This window comes from Panthera leo, chromosome C2 (genome assembly GCF_018350215.1).
Source record: "Panthera leo isolate Ple1 chromosome C2, P.leo_Ple1_pat1.1, whole genome shotgun sequence".
NCBI classification, from domain to species: Eukaryota; Metazoa; Chordata; class Mammalia; order Carnivora; family Felidae; genus Panthera; species Panthera leo.
The window spans coordinates 123,471,660-123,493,502 of record NC_056687.1 but is presented as its reverse complement, the minus strand read 5'-3'; the positions used below and the strand labels follow the sequence as shown (position 1 = coordinate 123,493,502).

General features: G+C 40.1%; 1 protein-coding gene across 2 annotated transcripts in view; it reads right to left on the bottom strand.

Moving 5' to 3' along the window:
- The window catches only part of RBP2 (retinol binding protein 2), a 63,442-nt gene extending 44,255 nt beyond the window's left edge, over positions 1 to 19,187 (bottom strand). For both annotated transcript variants that reach the window (XM_042955145.1, XM_042955144.1), the window contains exon 1: positions 18,803 to 19,187. The gene's annotated coding sequence lies outside the window, so the exon portion shown is untranslated. The remainder of the gene's footprint in view (positions 1 to 18,802) is intronic.
- Positions 19,188 to 21,843: the final 2,656 nt, after the last annotated feature.

Genomic DNA, 21,843 nt, shown 5'->3' with positions numbered 1-21,843 from the left:
TCTCAAGCACCCATAATCCTGTCTTAATCAAGTGTCTAAATCTCCTCTGACAACTCTTGATTTTTGCCTTTGAAAAATTAGGTCTGAAATATAGAAGAAAATAAATAAGACTTGCAGGAAATCTTTTACACCTAATGTAGTCTTCGAGATTTCCCAGAGGGATCCTGGAAAAACACAAAGCTTTGTTCTTTTACCTTATAAAAAGGGATGCTAGAAATAATCAGATTTGGTGAGCTGCATGGGAAGAGCTGTTAAATCAGAAGAAATGCTCAGCCTTCCCTAGGTTAAATTTGTATAGGGAAGATGTTATTAATATAAATATTTCAGAAATTTTATGCTTTATGGGAAGCCCCTAGAGATTTTTCAATGACTTGCTTTCTGTATATGTTTAAATTCAGGAAAAACATTGACTGGAAGTCTTATAAGATAGTTTTGTTGAACTTTCCCCTATTTATTTGAGTCTTGATAGTGTTTTGTCTGATGATAATGAGCAACAATATATTTCAATTATTGTTTAAAATGTTGATTGTCAGTCTTTTATCTTTTTTAAAAAATTTGAATCAAGTACTTTTTAGGCCAATGCATCTTAATGCATATCAGACCTAATCATAAAATTTTATAAAAATACCGTTGTCTAGACCCTACTCCAGATGTACTCAATCTTTTTATTTGATATCCTTCATATATTATATACATGTTATATCTAAGGATTATGATATATCTTAAGAATTTTCCCTCTATAAAAGTATATTCACCCAATTTTATGAATCTGATGCAACATTCACTGGCTTCTTAGAAAGTAGACTTAATGGGGCACCTGGGTGGCTCAGTTGGCTGAGTGGCCAACTTTGGCTCAGGTCATGATCTCATGCTTCGTGTGTTTGAGCCCTTCATCTGGCTCACTGCTATTAGCACAGAGCCCACTTCGGATCCCCTGTCTCCTGCCTCCCCCCCACCCCCGCTTCTCCTCTGCTTTCACTCTTGATCTCTCAAAAATAAATAAAAAGTTTTATATATAAAAAAAAGAAATTAGAGTTAATGATTGATCTAAGAGACATTTATTTAAAGTTTCTTTTGGGAGAATGGGTTTATTACATTTGTTTTGCAAATGCACTAACCAAATAATCAGATATCCTTTCATGCTTTATTATTATTATGAACTCTTATCAGTCCATTTGAAAAATTTCAGTAATAAAATAACCATTGCTCTGTCATTTAAAAATAGTTTTTATATGCAGCAAAAGTGGTTCTAAGAGGGAAGTTTATAGCAATACAGGTTTACCTCAAGGGGAAAGAAATATATCAAATAAACAATGTAACTTTACACCTAAAAGATCTGGAAAAAGAACAACAAACAAAACCTAAATCCAGCAAAAAGAAAGAAATAAAGACTAGAGCAGAAATAAATGATATGGAAACTAAAACGAAAACAAAAACAAAAAATAGAACAGATCAATGAAACTGGGAGCTGGTTCTTTAAAAGATCAAAAAAATTGATAAACCTCTAGCAAAACTCATTAAAAAAAAAAAGAGAGAGAGAGGACCCAAATAATCAAAATGACTAGTGAAAGAGGAGAAATAACAACCAACACCACGGAAATGCAAACAATTATATCAGAATATTATGAAAAACTATATGTCAACAAATTGGACAACTTAGAAGAAATGGATAAATTCCTAGAAGCTAACATACCAAAACCAAAGTAGGATGAAATAGAAAATTTGAACAGACCTATCACCAGCAATAAAATTGAATCCATAAAAACAAAACAAAACAAAACAAAAAACTCCCCCAAAACAAAAGTCCAGGACCCGATGGCTTTGGAGGCAAATTCTACCAAACATTTAAAGAAGATTTAAGACTCATTCTTCTTAAACTATTCCAAAAAATACAAGAGGAAGGAAAACTTCCAAATTTATTCTATGAGGCTAGTATCACCCTCATACCCAAACCAGCTAAAGACACCACAAAAATAGACAACTACAGGCCAATATCTCTCATGAATATAGATGCAAAATCCTCAAAAAATATGAACAAACCAAATCAAACAATATATTAAAATAAATCATACACCACAATCTAGTGGGATTTATTTCTGAGATGCAAGAGTGGTTCAATATTTGCAAAGCAACCAACACATTTCATATTAGTAAAAGAAAGGATAAAAACCATATGATCATTGCAATAGATGCAGAAAAAGCATTTGACAAAGTACAATATCCATTCACGATTAAAAAAAAAAAAGCTCTCGGGGCACCTGGGTGGCTCAGTCGGTTAGGCGTCTGACTTCAGCTCAGGTCATGATCTCGCGGTTCATGAGTTCGAGCCCCGCGTTGGGCTCTGTGCGGACAGCTCAGAGCCTGGAGCCTGCTTCAGATTCTGTGTCTCCCTCTCTCTTTCTCTTCCCCTACCCCTGCTCATGCTCTGTCGCTTTCTCTCTCAAAATTAAATGAATGTAAAAAAAATTTAATAAAAAAAATCTCTGCAAAGTAGGTCTAGAGGGAACATATCTCAGCATAATAAAGGTCTTACATGAAAAACCCACAGCCAACATCATACTCGATAGTGAAAAACTGAAAGCTTTTCCCCTAAGGTCAGGAACAAAATAAGGATGTCCACTCTCATTTTTACTCACCATAATACTGGAAGTTCTAGCCACAGCAAGTAGACAACATAAAGAAATAAAAAGAAGGAAGAAGTAAAACTGTCACTATAGCAGATGACATGATACTATATATAGAAAACCCTAAAGACTCTACCAAAAAACTACTAGAACTGATAAATTAATTCAGTAAAGTTGCAGGATACAAAATCAATGTACAGAAATCAGTTGCATTTCTATACACTAATAACAAAGCAACAGAAAGAGAAATTAGAAAACAATCCCATTTACAATTGCACCCCAAATAATAAAATATCTAGGTATAAACTTTACTAAAGAAGTGAAAGATCTGGACTCTGAAGACTATAAAACACTGATGAAAGAGATTCAAGATGAAACAAAGAAATGAAGAGACATTCCTTGCTCATGGGTTGGAAGAACAAATATTGTTAAAATGTATACATGACCCAAAGCAATCTACAGATCAATCCCTATCAAAATACTAACAGCATTTTTCACAGAAGTAGAACAAGCAAACCATGTTCTACACAAAAGACCATGAGTAGCCAAAGTAATTTTGAAAAAGAAAACCAAAACTGAGGTATCAAAATTCCAGACTTCAAGTTGTATTACAAAGCTATAGTAATTAAAACTGTATGGTACTAGCATAAAAATAGACACATAGATCAATAGGATAGAGCAGAAAACACAGAAAGGAGGCAAGAACATACAATGCGAAAGGACAGTCTCTTTCACAAATGGTGCTGGGAAAACTGGACAGGTACTACAACAGACTGAAACTGGACCACTTTCTTACACCATGCACAAAAGTAAATTAAAAATGGATTAAAGATCTAAATGTGGGACCTGAAACCATAAAAATCTTGAAAGAGTGCACAGGCAGTAATTTCTTTGTCACCAGCTGTAGCAACGTTTTTCTAGATATGTCTCCTGAGGCAAGGGAAATAAAAACAAAAATGAACTATTGAGACTACATCAAAATAGAACGCTTCTGCACAGTGAAAAAAACAATCAACAAAACTAAAAGGCAACTGATGGAATGAGAGAAGATATCTGCAAATGACATATCTGATAAAGGGTTAGAATCCAAAATGTATAAAAATCTTATAAAACTCAACACCAGAAAACAAATAATCCAATTAAAAAATGGGCAGGAGACATGAACAGACATTTCTCCAAAGAAGACATCCAGATGGCCAATGGACACATGAAAAGATGTTCAACATCACTCATCATCAGGGAAATGCAAATCAAAACTACAATGAGGTATTACCTTGTACCTGTCAGAATGGCTAAAATCAACAAACAAGAAACCATAGGTGTTGGCGAGAATGTGCAGAAAAAGGAACCTTCATGCACTGTTGTTGGTGAGAATGTAAACTGGTGCAGCCACTCTGGAAAACAGTATCGAGATTCCTAAAAATTTAACACTAGAACTGCCCTATGATCCAGCAATTGCATTACTGGGTATTTACCCCCAAATTAAAAAAACACTAATTCAAAGGAATACACACACCCCTGTGTTTATAGCAGCATTATTTACAAACTATGGAAGGAGCCCAAGTGGTCACTGACTGATGAATGGAAGAATGGAGGAAGAGGTAGTATATATATATACATTGGAATACTACTCAGTCATAAAAAATAAAGATCTTACCATTTGCAACAATATGAATAGAGCTAGGGAGTATAATGCTAAGTGAAATAAGTTAGAGAAAGACATATATCATACGATCTTACTCATATGTGGGATTTAAGAAACAAAACAAATGAGCAAAGGAACATGAGAGAGAGAGAGAGAGAGAGAGGGAGGCAAACCAAGAAAGGGATTCAACTGTATAGAACAAACTGGTGGTTAGCAGAGGGGAGATTGGTGGGAGGATGGGGAAAATAGGTGATAGGGATTAAAGAGTGAACTTGTGGTGATGAAAAAACAAAGTAAGATAAAATGAAAAACAACAACAATCAGAACAAAAAAACAAGAACAAAAAATAGTTTCTGTTTTACTCCAATGTTTGCTGAAGTATTTTCTATAAGCTACAAGCCAGAATTTGTGTTTTTAATAAAGAAAGTCTCAGAGCCTTGTAGAAAAAGTTACTTCAAAATACAGACTTTCAAAGAACTAACTCTTGGGTAGAGGCATCTGAGCTGAAATCACTTAGGCAACTTTGAGACCATATCAGGAGACTAAGTCAGGATTTCCAGAACCTTTTTAGTTGGGAAACAGATGGCTTCATGAGATTATGAATCCAGGATATGGAATGGAATAAGAATTAATTATATAAACTGAATGAACTGATGAGAAAAATTTTATTGTGGTTGTTTGGAATATTGCTGATGTTGGTTTTTTTATTAAAACATTTTTGTTAATGTTTATTTTTGAGAGAGAGAGAGAGAGAGAGAGAGAGACAGAGTGCAAGTGGGGGAGGGGCAGAGAGAGAGAGGGAGACACAGAATCCGAAGCAGGTTCCAGGCTCCCAGCTGTCAGCACAGCGCCCAATGCGGGGCTCGAATCCACAAACTGTGAGATCATGACCTGAGCCGAAGTTGGACACTCAACCAACTGAGCTACCCAGGTGCCCCGCTGATGTTGTTTTAATGCACTATTTTCCAGATATATAAGGAAGCCCTTTCTATTTCTTCCTATGCTCTAAGTAACCCATGGCAATTTGGTAGACTCTGCTCTCATAAACTAAAATGAAACACTTAAAAGTGATATCTAATTCCATGAACTCCTACGATTCAGAAATTCTGAGTCTATTTTTCATGGCAATATAGTTATTTGCATAGGTTTAACAAGAATCTGTCTTCCTTTCTACCATAACCTAATTAAACAAATTTATCAAACAACCAAGGCCTTTCCAGAGTATCATGGTTGAGAACAATGCTCTTTCAATGAGGCATGACAAGCCACTGCTAAGGAACAAAGTTTGGTTGTACTTACGGAACCATCGCTTACTATGACCTCCCAGGAAAACTGGCCTAAGTGCCTGGTTTACAGGGTTCAGCCTCACAATTTGTAAGGAAGGTCACTTTCTGGCAGGCCAGAAAACATAAGTCATTTTGTGGACCTCGAGAAAAGTAAAATTCATCTACATTTGCAATTAAAATTTGTTAGAGTTTCTTGGGCTCATTTTTTTTAGTCAGGGGAGAGCAAATAGACATTTTTAAAAGTCCAATTTGAGAATCCTTATGAAAACTTTCAGATGGAAGTTAATTTTATAAATGTTCAATATTGTGTTACTCTAGATACCACAAAACAAATTTAAAGAAACCTATCTTAACACTCTTACTGCACCTATGCACATAATCAGGCCAAAGATTTGGATAACAGTCTTATTTTGTGATCAGGAATAATCTTTCTTGAGATTATTATGATGACAAATTGGGGAGACTGTCAGGGAAAATTGTAAAAGACTTGAAACAGGCAAAATAATGTTAGTGGGTATCCTGTCTAGCCTACCCATGCAGGTTACCTTTGGTTGTCTTTGACTAGGCTCTTTTCTTTTTTATTTAAGCTTATTTATTTTTTAGAGGGGTGGGGAAGGCAGAGAGAGAGGGGGACAGAGGATACAAAGCAGCCTCTGTGCTAACAGCAGAGGGCCTGATGTGGGGTTCAAACTTAGGAACTGTGAGATCATGACCTGAGCCAAAGTAGGACACTTAACTGACTGAGCCACCCAGGTACCCCTTAAGTTTTTATTTTAATTCCAGTTGGTTAACATACAGTGTAATTTTAGTTTTAGATGTACAATATAGTGAGTCAAAAATTCCATACATCAGTCAGTACTCATCATGATAAGTGTACTCATTAATCCCTGTGACTTCTCCTTTTGTAACCATCAGTTTGTTCTCTATAGTCAAGGGCGTGTTTCTTGGCTTCTCTCTCTCTCTCTCTCTCTTTCTCATTTTCCCTTTGTTCATTTGTTTTGTTTCTTAAATCCCACATATGGTGTTTGTCTTTCTCTAACTTATTTCATTCAGCATCATATTCCCTAGCTCCATCCATATCATTGCAAATGGCAAGGTTTCATTTTTTTCTTAAAGCTGAATAATATTCCATGGTGTATCTATACCACCTTTTCTTTATCCAGTCATCTATCGAAGTGTACTTGGTCTGCTTCCACAGTTTGGCTATTGTAAATAATGCTGCTATAAACATAGGGGTGTGTACATTCCTTTGAATTAGTGTTTTTGTAATTTTGGGGTAAATACCCAGTAGTGCAATTGCTGGATCATAGGGTAGTTCTATTGTTAACTTTTTGAGGAACCTCCATACTGTCTTCCACAGTGGCCACACTAGTTTGCATTCCCACCAATAGTGCATGAGGGTCCCTTTTTCTCTACATCCTCACCAACACCTGTTATTTCTTGTATTGATGATTCCAGGTGTGAAGTGATATTTCACTGTAATTTTGATTTTCATTTCCTGATGATAAGTGATGTTGAGCATCTTTTCATGTGTCGGTTGACCATCTGGATGTCTTCTTTGGAGAAATGTCTGTTTTTGTCTTCTGCCCATTTTTAAATTGGATTATTTGTTTTTTAGGTGTTGAGTTTTATAAGTTCTTTATGCATTTTGGATAAGAACCCTTTATTGGATATGTCACTTGCAAATATCTTCTCCCAATCCATCAGTTGTCTTTTAGTTTTGTTGATTGTTTCTGACTAGGCTGTTTTCCAACTCTGTGAGATAGAAGTTAACTTGTAGAACTAATAATAATACAACTATTTCCAGTCTATAGCTATGCAAATGATGTCTAATCTTGACAATGCAAGTAGATTTTGTTAGGTAGGGGGTATAAGTCTCTAAGTCAAATCCTCCTTGTAAAGATATTAATGTAATATCTTAGTGGCTCTTTCATTAATTAATAAGTTAAATAAAATCTTTGCCAAGTATTTATTTCATATTTGCATGAAGGTCATGATTAATCATCTTTAAAAATTGTCCTTTAACATTTTTATTGTCATTGTAATGAAATTTTGGGAAAGAGCAGTGATAAATTCATGTATTTAATCTTCTTATTTATTTATTTACTTATTTAGTATTATTTTCTTAATGTTTATTTATTTTTGAGAGAGAGACAGACAGAGCATGAGCAGGGGAGGGCAGAGAGAGAGGGAGACACTGAATCCAAAGCAGGCTCCAGGCTCTGGGCTATTAGCACAGAGCCTGACGTGGGGCTTGAACTCAGGAGTCATGAGATCATAACCTGAGCAAAGTGGGATGCTTAATTGACTGAGCCACCCAGGCACCCCTAATCCACATTTTTAAACTGAAAGTTCTGTGCAGAAATTTTAATTTATAGGTACTTCAAGTTATCAAACTTTTCCTTCATTGGCTCTAAGGCTTATGTCATAGAAAGGTCTTCCCCACCCCAAGATTAATTTTAAAAAGAAAAAGAAAACCTCATGTAATTACTTCTAGAACCTTTACGCTTTCATTTTTAAGCCTATAAACTTTTTGATTTAGCTTATTTTCACAAATGTGTCATTGATTGTCCCAACACCATTTCAAATAGTTTCCCCACTAATTTAAAATTCCATTTTGCTATGAAAATGTGAAAGAGGGCTCCTGGGTGGCTCAGTTGGTTAAATGTCAGACTCTTGATTTCAGCTCAGGTCATGATCTCATGGTTCGTGAGTTTGAGCTCCACATCTGGTTCTGCGCTGACAACGTGGAACCTGTTTGGGATTCTCTCTCTCTCCGTCTCTCTCTCTCTCTCTCAGCCCCTCCCCAGCTTGTGTGCTTACACACTCTCTCTCTAAATAAATAAACATAAAAAAAGAAGGAAAGTGGGAAAATGTTCACATGCAATGTACATATTAACTTAGGAAGAATGGACATCTTTATAATGTTGAGTTCTCCTATACAAGAACAGGGTAGAGTTTTCCATTAATCCAAATATTATCTCATGTTAAGACTAAGTTTAAAGTTTTTGTCTATATAACCTTTATATTTTTGTTAGTTATTTCTAAATATTTTGTCTGTCATGGTTATTAGAAATAGAATATTTTCTCACACTATATTTTCTAGTTGTTTCTTGTTTGTATATAAGAAAGCTACTGACTTGGGCATCAATTTTGTGCCTAGTTACCTTTTTGAATTCTCTTATTATCTGTAATAGTTTTTTACTTGATTTACTTATATTCTTGTATTTTCAAGTATACAATCATATCATGTACAAATAATGTTAGTTTTGCTTCCTTGTTTCCAATTTTTATACTTTTATTTATTTTATTATTTTATTATTTGTACTTTTGGATCGTTGGCAACGGCTAATCCTCACAGAAAAATATTAGTGGTTATCTATGTCTTATTCTTGATTTTAGTAGAAATATTTTTAATGTCTTGTCAATAACTGATTAGTTTTTAGTCTAATATGTCTTGTTAAGAAGTCAGCCACCCAAGTCTATTTTGCTGAACCTTTATTTATTTATTTTATTTTTTTACATTTATTTATTTTTGAGAGACAGAGACAGAGAACAAGTCGGGGAGGGGCAGAGAGAGAGGGAGACACAGAATCCGAAGCAGGCTCCAGGCTCTGAGGTGTCAGCACAGAGCCCGAGGCAGGGCTCGAATCCACAAACAGTGAGATCATGACCTAAGTCGAAGTCAGACGCTTAACCAACTGAGCTACCCAGGTGCCCCTACTGAGCCTTTATTTTTAAGTTAGCATCAGAAATGGTAGGACACAATGAAATATATAACATCATTTGCATAAATTAAGAATATAGTGCCAGAAAACAATGCACATGTTGCAAAAATATGTTAACACTAAACTTATTAAAATGGTCACTTATGGAGGAAAGGGAATGAGAATATAAAGATAGAAAGGAAAAATATATTCATCCCAAAAACCTAACCTGATGAAACCTTGAAAGAAAAAAAGTACAAGTTTTGTTCCTTTTAGTATTTAATAAAATTTGCCTGTGAAATCATCTGGGCCTACTGCTTTTATGAGAAAGGGCGGTTCTTTGACAGCTTCCTTAATTTCAATAAAAGTCATTGATCTCTCTAGATTTCAGTCTGTTCTGCGATAAGTTTTGATTTTTTACATTTTACTTAAAAATCTTTCATTTCTTGAAGAAATAATCATACTTTTATTTCCTCTGTGTCACTAGCTATTTCCTCATTCTAATTTTAATTTTATATACTTATGAATTCTTCTTAATTTCATTAGCTGGTGGTTTCTCTATTTTATTTCTAAAGATCCAACACTTTTAATTATTTATTTAATACTTATTAATTTATTATTGAAGTGGGGAGGGGCAGGGGAAGGAGAGAGAGAATCCCAAGCAGGCTCCACACTCTGCTCAGGGCCCAACTGTCATGAGATCATGAACTGAGCTGAAATCAAGAGTCACAGGCTCAGCTAACTCAGCTACCCATGTGCCCTACAACCCTTTATTTATTAAAAAAATTTTTTTAATGTTTATTTATTTTTGAGAGAGAGACAGAGTGTGAGTGGGGGAGGGGCAGAGAGCAAGGGAGACACAGAATCCGAAACAGGCTCCAGGCTCTGAACTGTCAGCACAGAGCCCCACACGGGGCTTGAACCCACGAACCACGAGATAATGACCTGAGCTGAAGTCGGATATTTAAGCAACTGAGCCACCCAGGTGCCCCTCCAAACCTTTATTTTTAAAGATTTGTTCTATTTGCCTATTTTCAATGGCAAAAATTTCTGTTTTTGCTTTGTCAGTTCCTTCTTCCTATTATTTTATACTAATTTTGCTATTCTTTTTCTAACACTTAAATTCGTAATTACTTCCAAACCTTGTTCAATAATAGTAATTATAATTTATATATTAATTATATTAATTTATTAATTACCTAAGGATATGAGCATTTTCTTATATTGTAAATCATATCCCTTAGGATTTTGTATGTAGTGTTATTAAAAATATTTTTTCTAATTGTGATATAATTATAGACTCACGAGTTGCAAAAATAGTACAGAGAGGTCCTGAGTACCCGTCACCTAGCTTCTCCCACTGGTGACATCTCCTACAACTATAGAGCATTATCAAAATGGGAAATTTGTTGTCACAATACATACGATTGACTACAAATTTTATTCGGATTTCACCCTCTCATTTTGTATGTCTGTGTGTATACTTCTGTGATATTTAATCACATGTATAGATTCATACAACCATTATAACAGTCAAGATATGGACTGTTCTATCTCCACAAAAATACTCTCTTATGTTGTCCCTTTATAGCCACAACCTCCTGCCCCTTCCTAACCCCTAGCAACCACTGATGTGTCCCCCATCTTAACAATTTTGTCATTTAGATAATGCCATATAAATGGAACCATATAATATGCAACTTTTGAGACTGGGTTTTTTCGCTTTGCTTAATGCGCTAAGATCCATCCAATTATTTTAAGTATGAACAGTTTTTTGCTTTTGTTGCTGACTAGCATCCCGTCAACCCTTCATCTGTTGAAGGTCATTGGGATTTTTTTTAGTCTTTGGCTATTAGAAATAAGCAGCTATGAACATTCACGTACAGGTTTTTGTGTGACTATAATGTTCCATTTCTCTGGGAAAAACACCCAGCAGGGTGATTACTGGTTGTATGACAAGTGTATGTTTAATTTTTTAAGAAACTGCCAGACTCATTTCCAGAGTGGCTCTACCATTTTATATTTCCACCAAAAATGTACAAGTGATCTAGTATCTCTGGAGGGTTGCCCATACTTGGCATTATCAGATTTTTAATTTTAGCCATTCTAACAAGTATAATAGCATACTTTTTTAACAGATACTACTATGATTAAAATTGCATTTTCCCAGTGGCTAGTGATCCTGAACATCTTTTAATGTGTTTGCCACCCTTATGTCATCATTGGTAAAGTGTCTATTCAAGTTTTTCACTCATTTTCTAGATAAGACTGTTGTCTTACCATTGAATGTAGAAAGTCCTTTCCATATTTTGTATATGAGTCCCTTGCTGGGATATAGGATTTGCAAATGTTTTCTACATTTATATTATCATCATTGTCTAACCATTTTGCCACTTCAGTTTTGATTTACTGTCTGCTCAAGAAATATTTTTTTTTTTTAACATTTTTATTTATTTTTGAGACAGAGAGAGACAGAGCATGAACGGGGGGAGGGCCGAAGAGAGAGGGAGACACAGAATCTGAAACAGGCCCCAGGCTCTGAGCTGTCAGCACAGAGCCCGATGCGGGGCTCGAACTCACGGACCGTGAGATCGTGACCCGAGCGAAGTCGGACGCTCAACCGACTGAGCCACCCAGGCGCCCCTCAAGAAATATTTTTAAGAGAGTTCATGCACCACAAAAAGAATGGAATTTATAATGATACAATGTCAGTCAGGAGAGCAGTCATGCAGTCATCTGGGGCTGATAGGGAAGGTGTCTTGTTTCAATAGGGCCTTTAGCTGAGTCTTCAAGAATAGGTAGGGCTTGGGGGAAAATAATCTGTAGTGATTGCAGCAACCTTGAGGGTTATCAATTAGGGGCTATAAAATGGTGAGAGGCCCAAAGTACACAATAGCAGAAATTTTCTGAAGACATACTCGGGCATTATCTTGATATCCTAGATTAGGTGTTGCAATGGCCACCTCATCTGAGGAGCAGCACCCTCTCAGAGGTGGCCTCTTCTGTAGGCCAAAGGTCTCTTACCCATTGCTGCGTGGCAGGAAGATTTCTTTATGCTGGTTGGAGGTCTCCTTTGAAGGGCCATAAATGAAAGCATGGTCAGGGCTGGGCTGATAACCATGGTGTGTGAAGTTCAGAGTAGTAATTACCTTACTTGCACAGCCCAGTAACTCAGAGAACATAGTGCGAAGTGAGGAGGGAAAGGAGAACGGCATGAGACCAGGTCCTACCCGGCTGGAGAAAGTCTGATAGAGGCCACATGGTCATCAAAGAAGAACGAGCTCCTGGAATGTGCAACCTGACTTGACCCCTCACTTCCAACATCACAACAGCACCAAACCAATTGAAATTGAGCAGAATTAGTTAGGTAATAGTCAAGAAGGCTTCTTGGAGGACGGACTTGGAGAAGTTCGTAAGAATTTGCTAGAAAGGGAAGAACTAGGCACTTTTTTTTTTTTTTCAGTGAGAACAGGGAGAACAATAGCGTAGTGCAGTGTAGTCACTGTTGACTTCAGGAGACAAGCCTGGCTCAACCAGAAAGGATGTGTTCAGGACTTCAGGGGCGTGGGGGACTTCTTAAGGAGGACTTGAACACCAAAATGAGGAGGGCAGATGCCACAGGACAGGAATTAAGGTACTCCTCATGGGCTCAGGAAGTTCCCCACATTCTCCCCCACCACTTGTCATGGTGTCTGAGATGTCAAGGAGGGCCTAGGGTGACTTCTTCAGGTTAAGGCATTGTTGCCTCCAGATTCTTCATTTAGGGGTGAACAGTCTGAAGATATTTCTTCTCTCTGGTATTCCTCCCATACAATGGACCAGCCTAAGTTGCTTCACCTGGTGCTGCATCTCTTTGCCTACTAGAAAATTCCCCCCTCTTATCTCTCCAAATACCCAGCCAGCTTGCTCAGTCCACACTTGCCAGGGGGTCTTTCTCGAGTCCTGCCCTGCACACTGTTCTCAATATGCCAACAAGCTCTTATGGCACTGGACGTCTGAGGCACTCATTTGGCCCCTGGCCCCGGTGTAACACTTACGTGTGAATGGCCCAGCCATGGCCCTGGCCCTGCTCAGGTGATCAGTAGACATTTATGAAGCAATGAAAGATAATAGGGGCACGTCTTAATGCAGTAAGGCCATTTTAAATCTGTTATCTGATATTGTCTCACCTATCAATAGTTAATATCATTATGGGTAGGGTTGTTTTTGTTTTTGCTTAAAACAACAGAAATTTATTCTCCCACTTCAGGCAGCCAGGATTCCAAAATCCAGATATTGACAGGGTGGGTTCCTTCTGGAGGCTTGAGCAAGAATCTGTTCAGTTCCTCTCTCTTAGATTCTAGTAGTTACTGGCAATTCTTGGCATTTTTTTGGCTTATAAACACAACAGTCCAAATTTTGCCTCCATATTCAAACCACCTTCTTTTGTGTGTGCCCTTTTCTATCTCCTATAAGGACAGTCTCGTTGGATTTACTACGATCGTAATCTTGATTCTACCTTAATCACATCTCCATGGGACTTAAGTAATTTAAATTAATAACAGAGCCACCCTCTTTTTCTATCTTCTAATTCACGACCCCTCTAAGGTTCAAAAAGACAATCTGATGCTCATTAGCTATTTCCTCCCTATCTTCTAGCTCGTTGGCATCTAGACTCTGAACAGTTACCTCATGGAAGGGTCACAGTCTTTGGCATCTCAAAGACCCAGGTGCCAATCTCAGTGCTTCCTCTTGGTTCTGCCCTTAAAGGCCTACAGAGAAGAAAGGAGGTCTTGCCATGGGCTGATACATCATACTCATGGGGCACAGCACTTCTTCATGGTTTCCCACTGAGATACTGGCAGTCCGCACAGGGGCCACCTTGATTATGTGTCTGAGAGCTCCCTTATTGGTTATTTACTGCTGGGTAACAAATTACTCCTTAACTTAGTGGCTTTAAGCAACATAAACTTCTATTGTCTCATAGTTTCTATGGGTCAGGAGTTTGAGAGTGGCCTAGTTGGACTGAAGGACCTGCTTTCGAAGGTGGCTCACTGGCTGCTGGTGGGAGGCTTCAGTTGCTTTCCATGTGGGCCTCTCCACAGGGCTACTCAAGTGTCCTTGTGACATAGCGCCTGGTTTCCCTCAGATCAAGTAGTCTGAGAGAGAAACCAAGGAGGCAGTTGTACGTACCCTTGTATGACCTACCTTCAGAAGTCACATACCCTCACTTCTACTACCAGTCCACATTCAAGGGGAGGGAAATTAGGCTTTGAAAGGCAGGCATATCAAAGGATTTGCCAGAGGATTTAAAAACCACCACAGCTCTCTTTTCTACTAGGTCTCCATCCTTCTCTGTCTTTATCTACGTGGTCTTATTACTACTCTTGTTCCCCTAACCCCTCACCCTTACTCCCAGAGTCCAGGATCTCTGCCAGAGTGGGATGTGTGTGTGTGTGTGTGTGTGTGTGTGTGTGTGTGTGTGTATGTGTGTGTGATACTAGTTAGGGAAAACAAAGGGTTTAATTGGCTGATAAGTAAAAAGCCCAGGGTTAGGACTGACATCAGGTAGGGCTGGATCCTGACATGCGAATGATGGAGCATCTCTTCATCTCTTGCCTCTGCTTTCTTCCATGAGTCTTCATTTCAGTAAGACTTCCTCTATGTGATGGCTTTCAGCAGCTCCAGGCTGACATTCTACCCCTTTAGTATTCCCAAAGGATAGAGAGCATCTCTTTCTCAGTATCTTAAATGAAAACCCCAAGATTATGTATTTGTGTCAGGTCTAGCGACTTTGTGATTGGCCAGGCCTGTGTTGTATGGCAACCCTGGAACTGACTGGGGACAAGGGAAGCAAGAACTGTCTGAAGTACATGGACTGAGTGTTATTATCAGAAGAAAGGGGACCAGACTTGGAACAAGTACACTGGCAGCAATCTGCGACACTGATGGTGAGCACTGAAGGAGACAAAGTATATAAACTGGCGCTTGATGGAAATTTTTTCTGGATTCTTCTATTTTTCCCTTTCTCTGTATTTAATCATCTGATAAGTCCCACAGATTTTCCTTTAGCATTGCTGGTTGCCACGGCCCCTCCTCCTCCAAAGCACTGCCTTGCTATGGCCTCTCACTGCTGCTCTCCTGGACTAGGCTGGGGACACCCCTCCAACTCTCTCAGAGCACAGAACCTGAATCTGGCTCTGGAAGATCCATCATCTGCACACACTTTCCAATATACCCTTGGCTACAGAAGAACACGCGGATAGTTTGTAGCAGAGGAAGATGGCTGCCGGTGGGTGGTAGAACTAGGTAGATGGGATGGAGCGGAGATGCACGGTAGCTATGGAACTGGCTCCCACGGTTCCCGGTGCAGCCCTGGAAACCAGAGCATCTAAGAGCTGTGGGAGACCAGATGGCCAGAGTGTACTAGAGCTTCTCAGCCTCCACATTCAAGCAGCCCCATCCTCCATTTTCCCCAGAGGAGAAACGATGGCTTTCCATTCTTTGATCTAAAATGGAAAGTGCCCGGCTAACCTTGCCAGGGGGCTCCTCAAGATGTCAACTCTGTAAGGGTAGTCATAGTTAAGCCAGATGGAGTTTGATTTTGTGCAGGATCGTTTGTTTAAATTTTTATACTAGTTTTTTTTTTTTTTGTTAAAGTTTTAAATCACGGAATATTTCAAGTATCTACAGAAGCAGAAAGGATAGCTGAAGAAATTCCATATGCCCATCACCCAGCTTCAGCATTTATCAGGTTGTGGCTAGTCTTATTTTGTCTCCATTCCTACTATTCCTCACCTTTCCAATTATCTTGAAGCTAAACCCAGATATTATGCCCTTTCTCCATAAATATTTCAGTGTGTATCTTTAAAAGATAAGAACTCTTAAAATACATTACCATAATGCCATAATACTAAAAGTTTAATAGCATTTCTGGCAATATCACATGTCGTCAGTGTGCAAATTTCCCTAGTTATCTCATAGTTTAGTTATCTCTAGTTTCTGTTTGTTCTGTATTTTGTTTTCACAATTTATTTATTTGAATTAGGATTCAAATAAAGGCCATATAGTATAATTAGCTGATACGTCTCCTGAGTTTATTTTAGACTATAGGTTCCCTCTGTATGCCTTTTTTGTTCCTTGCAATTTATTTGCTGAGGAAACCAGGTTGTTTATCCTGCAGTTTCTTATAGTCTGGGTTTTGCTGATCGCACCCCTCAAATGTCTAACATGTCCCTCCGCCCCTACATTTCCTGTAAATATGTAGTTGGATCCAAAGACTTGACCAGATTCTATGTGGATCTTTTGGTGAGGCCACTTGGTAGGTGGATTGTGTAAGAAGCACAGAGACGTTGTTGCCTCTCTGTACTACTTAGTACCTGTGACACTGGACCCTGGGAACCGGAAGTCTGCCACTGGTGTCACCCCAAGCCAATTCCTCCACTGGTCCCATTTCAAAAAACGGAATTTGCATTATCCATCTTTCTCACCTAGTTCCCTTTCCAGATCTCTTTACTTGGTGTGACTGAGGGAATCTTGGTCTCATACCTGGAAACTGCATGCAAAGAAGGCTGGGGAAGCTATTTCTTTCTTTGATGAATACCTGAGAGAGATGGAATCCCCAAAGAAGGGATTCCCTAAATATGGGAGACTTGTTCATAAGATGGCAGACAGCCACAGATATGATGAATGTGCACCAGGGCATCTAAGACCATGGTAAGACTGAGAACTAAGCGGTAGGAGTTCAAACAGGACCTCCACTGGGGTATGTGGTTTTGGGGGAAGGGACCCATTGGGCTTAGACCTCGTATTCATGAAGGGCTTTTCAACTTTTGACATTATTGCCAAGTGGTTACAGAGAGACAGTAATGGGACAGAATAGAGTTCCTTCTCTACCTTTATTATTATTTTTTTTAAATATGAAATTTATTGTCAAATTGCTTTCCATACAACACCCAGTGCTCATCCCAACAGGTGCCCTCCTCAATATCCATCTACCTTTAAACCTGTACACCATGCTTGGACCAGACTATCCCAGGTACACTCTGAATTCAGAGATTTTGTAAATGCTAAAATTATTCTGGAACTAGCACTACGTAAGTATACTGTATTTTTGTGTACTAACCTATTTGTTACCTGCAGCCATTTAAAACAAACCACAACTTTTGTTAATTCAGATCTGGTATTTCTTTGTTAGAGGCATCTTAAGAAATGGCCAGGATCATCTTAAAGAAGATCAGTACTCAAAGAAGGGGGGATTTTGTGGGTTGTGGAGGGGGGAGAGGAGGGCCCCAAAACTTTATCTCTGAACGATTGGTAGGGTTTTGATTATTGTAAGAGAATGGGGCATATCATCATGGGTGTGTCCCTCCTGGAGTGAATCAAGTCCCTTTTCCCAGAGGGACACTTATCCCTTTCCTTGTCCCCACTATCCCTGAGAGGAAAGCCACTTCTGTGACTTGGGTGATTAGCATGTCCCTACCACCTACCCTGACTCAGTCCTGCAGGTCCCCAGCTCAGGGTGGGGTGTGGGGTTGGGGCCGCACTGGTGAAGTCCCTGGGAACTGAGATTAGGAAAGACTCAGCTCTGCAGATGGAGGCAGGCTGGGGGGACTATTCCTGTCAGCGTTGGCGTGGGTAAGGGACATGTGGGGGAATTAAGCAGAGTTTAATTGCAGGGCAGTGTTGAGCTGTTTCATTTGCACCTGAAAAGAACAATAATGCTGTCCTAATTAATTGAGACAGAAGTTATAAATCAGGGCTTCCAGAGAGGTCCTTGGGGTCCACCTTGTCAGGATGTTCTTACAGGAGGGTTTTGGAGGCTGCCCAAAGAACGACATTTCAGGGGCTTTGGGGGTTTAGGGTCTGAAGTCCGTCTACCTGCCAGCCCTAGGATGACAGGTCACTGTGTCTGTGCATTGCAGACTCTGGGTTCTCAATCAGTATCATGTGTGAGAGAGAGAGAGCGACAGAGAGACAGAGAAAGAGAACCTGCACTTGGGTTTGCACCCCCAAAACATCAGAGAGGCTCTGCTCTACCTCCTCCTTCTGCCTCTGAGAGGTTTGGGGCTTCCTGCCCTAGCTGAGCCACGCTTCCTGATTTCTGTTAAATGGTTCCCTGTGTCCCCTGAACTTCAGCTCCTTCTGTTTTTCTGTCACCCACACTGTGTCAGCAATGAAGTCATGTTGATTCCACTCCTTGGATGCCAATCAGATCTCTGTTTTTGTTTTTGTTTGTTTAACCCACATATAAATTGGCTTGTTATATGCCAGGCACGGTTCAAATCTCTTTGTAAAAATAATATATATAGTAATCCTCCTTACCCGTGGAGGATATGTTCCAAGACCCCAAGTGGATGCCTGAAACCACAGATAGTACTGAACCCTATATATATAATGCATTTTCCTAGACGTACAGTACCTAGGACAAAGTTTAATTTATAAATTGGGCACAGAACGACATTAACAATAAATAATAAAATAGAACAATTTATAGCAACATACTGTAATAAAAGTTATGTGAATGTGATCTCTCCAAATATTGTATTAGACTGTACTCACCTTTCGTCATGATGTGAGATGATAAAAAGCCTGCGTGAGACCTGGCGCGAGGAGACTGGCACAGGCACCCTGAAGTCGCGATAGGCTACTATTGACCTTCTGCAGATTCGTCAGGAGGAAGAATCTTCTGCTTCCGGGGAGGGGGTAACTGAAACCTCAGCAAGTGAAACTACGGATAAGGGGGGACTACTGTATCTCTTCTAAGTAAGCTCATTAGATGGATTAGATTCATTCAAGCCTCACAAAAGGTCCATGGCAAAAGGTCAGCTCTGATTTGCAGAGGAGTAAACTGAGGCACAGAGAGGCTGTACAATTTGCCTTAACCTCACAGAGCTGGGGAGTAGCACGGTTGGGAACTGAACCGAGGCCACGTGGTTCCCGAGCTTGGGCGCTCAGTCACTTCACCCCCACCGCCCCTCCTCCGGGAGGGCCTAGGCTCGGCCTCAGCGCTTCCTGCCTGAGTTCCTGCATGTGGCAAGCCTACGTTTTGAAAATGTGAAGTTATGTAATACAAACGCGTTAATAAGTTATGTTAGTGTAGAGTGTGTTTTGAAATATTGTAACCCTCCAGCTTGAAAAATGTGGAAAAAAAATAACCTTTTCAAGTTGGCTGGCCCATGGAATTGCAAGATGTAGTGAAGCTATTTCCATAGCTCAGTGGCACCAGGTGAGCTGGTAAATAGATAACTTCCATCCTTTGTCAGTCCCGTGGGGCTCTCAGTGTTGTTGATGTGCTTTGGAAATTGAGCGAACGAATCCGTTGCTAGTGCCCCGTTCTGTGAACAGGCACCGTTGTTAGAGCAGAGAGTCGTTTTCATATCCTCTAACAATGGCATCTGAGTGTCAGTTCAGTGGCAAATCTTGCAATAGCGTTCCAAAAATGGAACGGACGTCAATAGCTTTGCACTGGAGGTGAGAGGTGCCAAAATGCCACAAAGAAGGCTGAATAAGCACGGTGTTGCTCGCCGCTGCCCACTTAGAAGCGAGCCCTCTGCAAAATAGTGGAGTTGGTGCTTAGGAGAGGAAAAGCTGCACTGAAGCCCAAAGATTGCTTCTCGGGTTACAGATCTATGCACAGTAAGGAACCCTCCCACTTTACATATACTTCTTTGGGAAGATTAGTCTTCTATGATGTGAATTTTGAATTAAAGGTGACGGCCCTGCGCTCAGCTCCAACTCGTATTTTTCATTCTTTACTCTTCTTACTGCTGAGAGAACGGCTCCCGGATTAGTTCTGCTCAAAGGCTGATCCTGCCACTCTAAGACTCAAAAACGTCATGGGGCTGAGTCTCCCCATGAGACCAGAGACTCCCAATGGTGGGGCCATGACCTCTCCGTCACATGCACTCACACTTTGAGTCCCCATCAGAACCTAACTGTTGGGTGAGGTATTTACGTATTGGGGGTGGGCATCTGTAGGGGATCCCCATACCTGGGATGGGATAGGATGGGAACTCCAGAATGTCCAACAGGTATGATGCTAGGTCAGTGCTTCATTAAACATTTGTGTAACGAGTGAGTGAACAGCCGTTATGACCTTCTAGGCCTTTGACTTCTCTATTCTCAGGACCAGAGACCAGGGCAAAGGTGAAAAGGTCTCTAAAATCTTAAGCAATACTGGGTTTCATTGCCTTGTCTAGGCCAGGGAAATGACCTAGATAATGAAAAAAACATTAAACATTTCTTACATTTGTCTAAGGCAGGGTTTCTCAACTTTGTCACTGTCGACATGTTGGATAACTCTTCCATTGGGGGGGGGGGGCTCTCCTGTGCATTGTAGGGTGTTGAGCAGCACCCCTGACCCAAGTTGTTAAATCAAATGTGTCTCCAGACATTGCCAAATGCTCCGGGCAAGGGCGAGATTACCCTCAGGTTAGAAATAATGGTCTAGGGCAGTGATTCCCAGTTCCAGTGGCATATTAGATTCACACGGGGAGCTTTACAAACTACTGACGCCTGGGTCCCACCTGGAGATACTCTGATGTAACTGGTGCTGAGGAGCAGCCCAGGTAGAGGGAATTCTGTAAGCTCTGCAGGTGGTTCTAATGGTTAGCCAGGTCTGAGAGCCACTGGTCTAGTGCTTGGCAGTCTACAAGTGTAATATGCATTACAGGCTTCACAGCACACCTGGATGGAAGGGGAGGTAGCTTGTTCGTGTGGTTTTCTGACTTGAGAAGTGAGATCCAGAGACTTGTGGTGTTGTCCTGAGTGGTGGAGTGGGAATCAGAACTCCGCTCGTCTGGCTCCTAACCCACTCTTCCAAGGGCCAGGGCACAGCCTAAGCAGAATTGATGTTGAAGGGGGTCCTGGATGGAAGTCTTCCATTGTGCAGTGCTTTTCTCTATCCTGGTCTCTCGTTTCCTCCCTTTCAGTTTCCCTGAGTGTCTCTATGCCAAGGCACACTAGCAGTCATTTACACTTTAGCGTGAACATGAGCTAGTCTCCCTCTTCTAGAGGGATTTGCCAGTTATGCCTCATCGATAACAGTGAGAAGGAAGGCTTTACATTAGCTCATAAGTGAGGTGGAACAGTTTTGGGGTGGTAACCTGTGTGCTCATGACACCTCTGAAATCAAGTCCGACTGGTAATTGCCTTTGATTAAGGTTCACCTCATTCTAGCTTTGGCTTACAATTCTATCCAGTTCCATCTCATTCACGAATCATTTTTAGAGCATCTCCTACGTGTATAGTATGGAGTTGGAGATCGGTGGTGGCTGCATCTCCTTACCTAGGCTTTAAGTTCCCAGGTGGAGGGCATTTTTTCCTGCTTCTGTGGCATTCACTACATTTTGGTCCCGACTAGACATGTACCATGCAAGGTATTTAACACGTGGATAACTGAATGTCAGCTCACACATCCTGAACCCAAGCCTGTGCTCCTGGGGAAAGACCTTACAGGTGCAAGGTCAGGACTAAATCTGCAGGTGTGTGGGTGATATTTCTCCTTCAGCCCAGGGATGGCATCAGGAGAAGCTGGCTTCAGAAGCCCCAGAGAAAAAGTGAGCACAGTGGGGTTCTGAAGCTTCTTCAAAACAGATGTA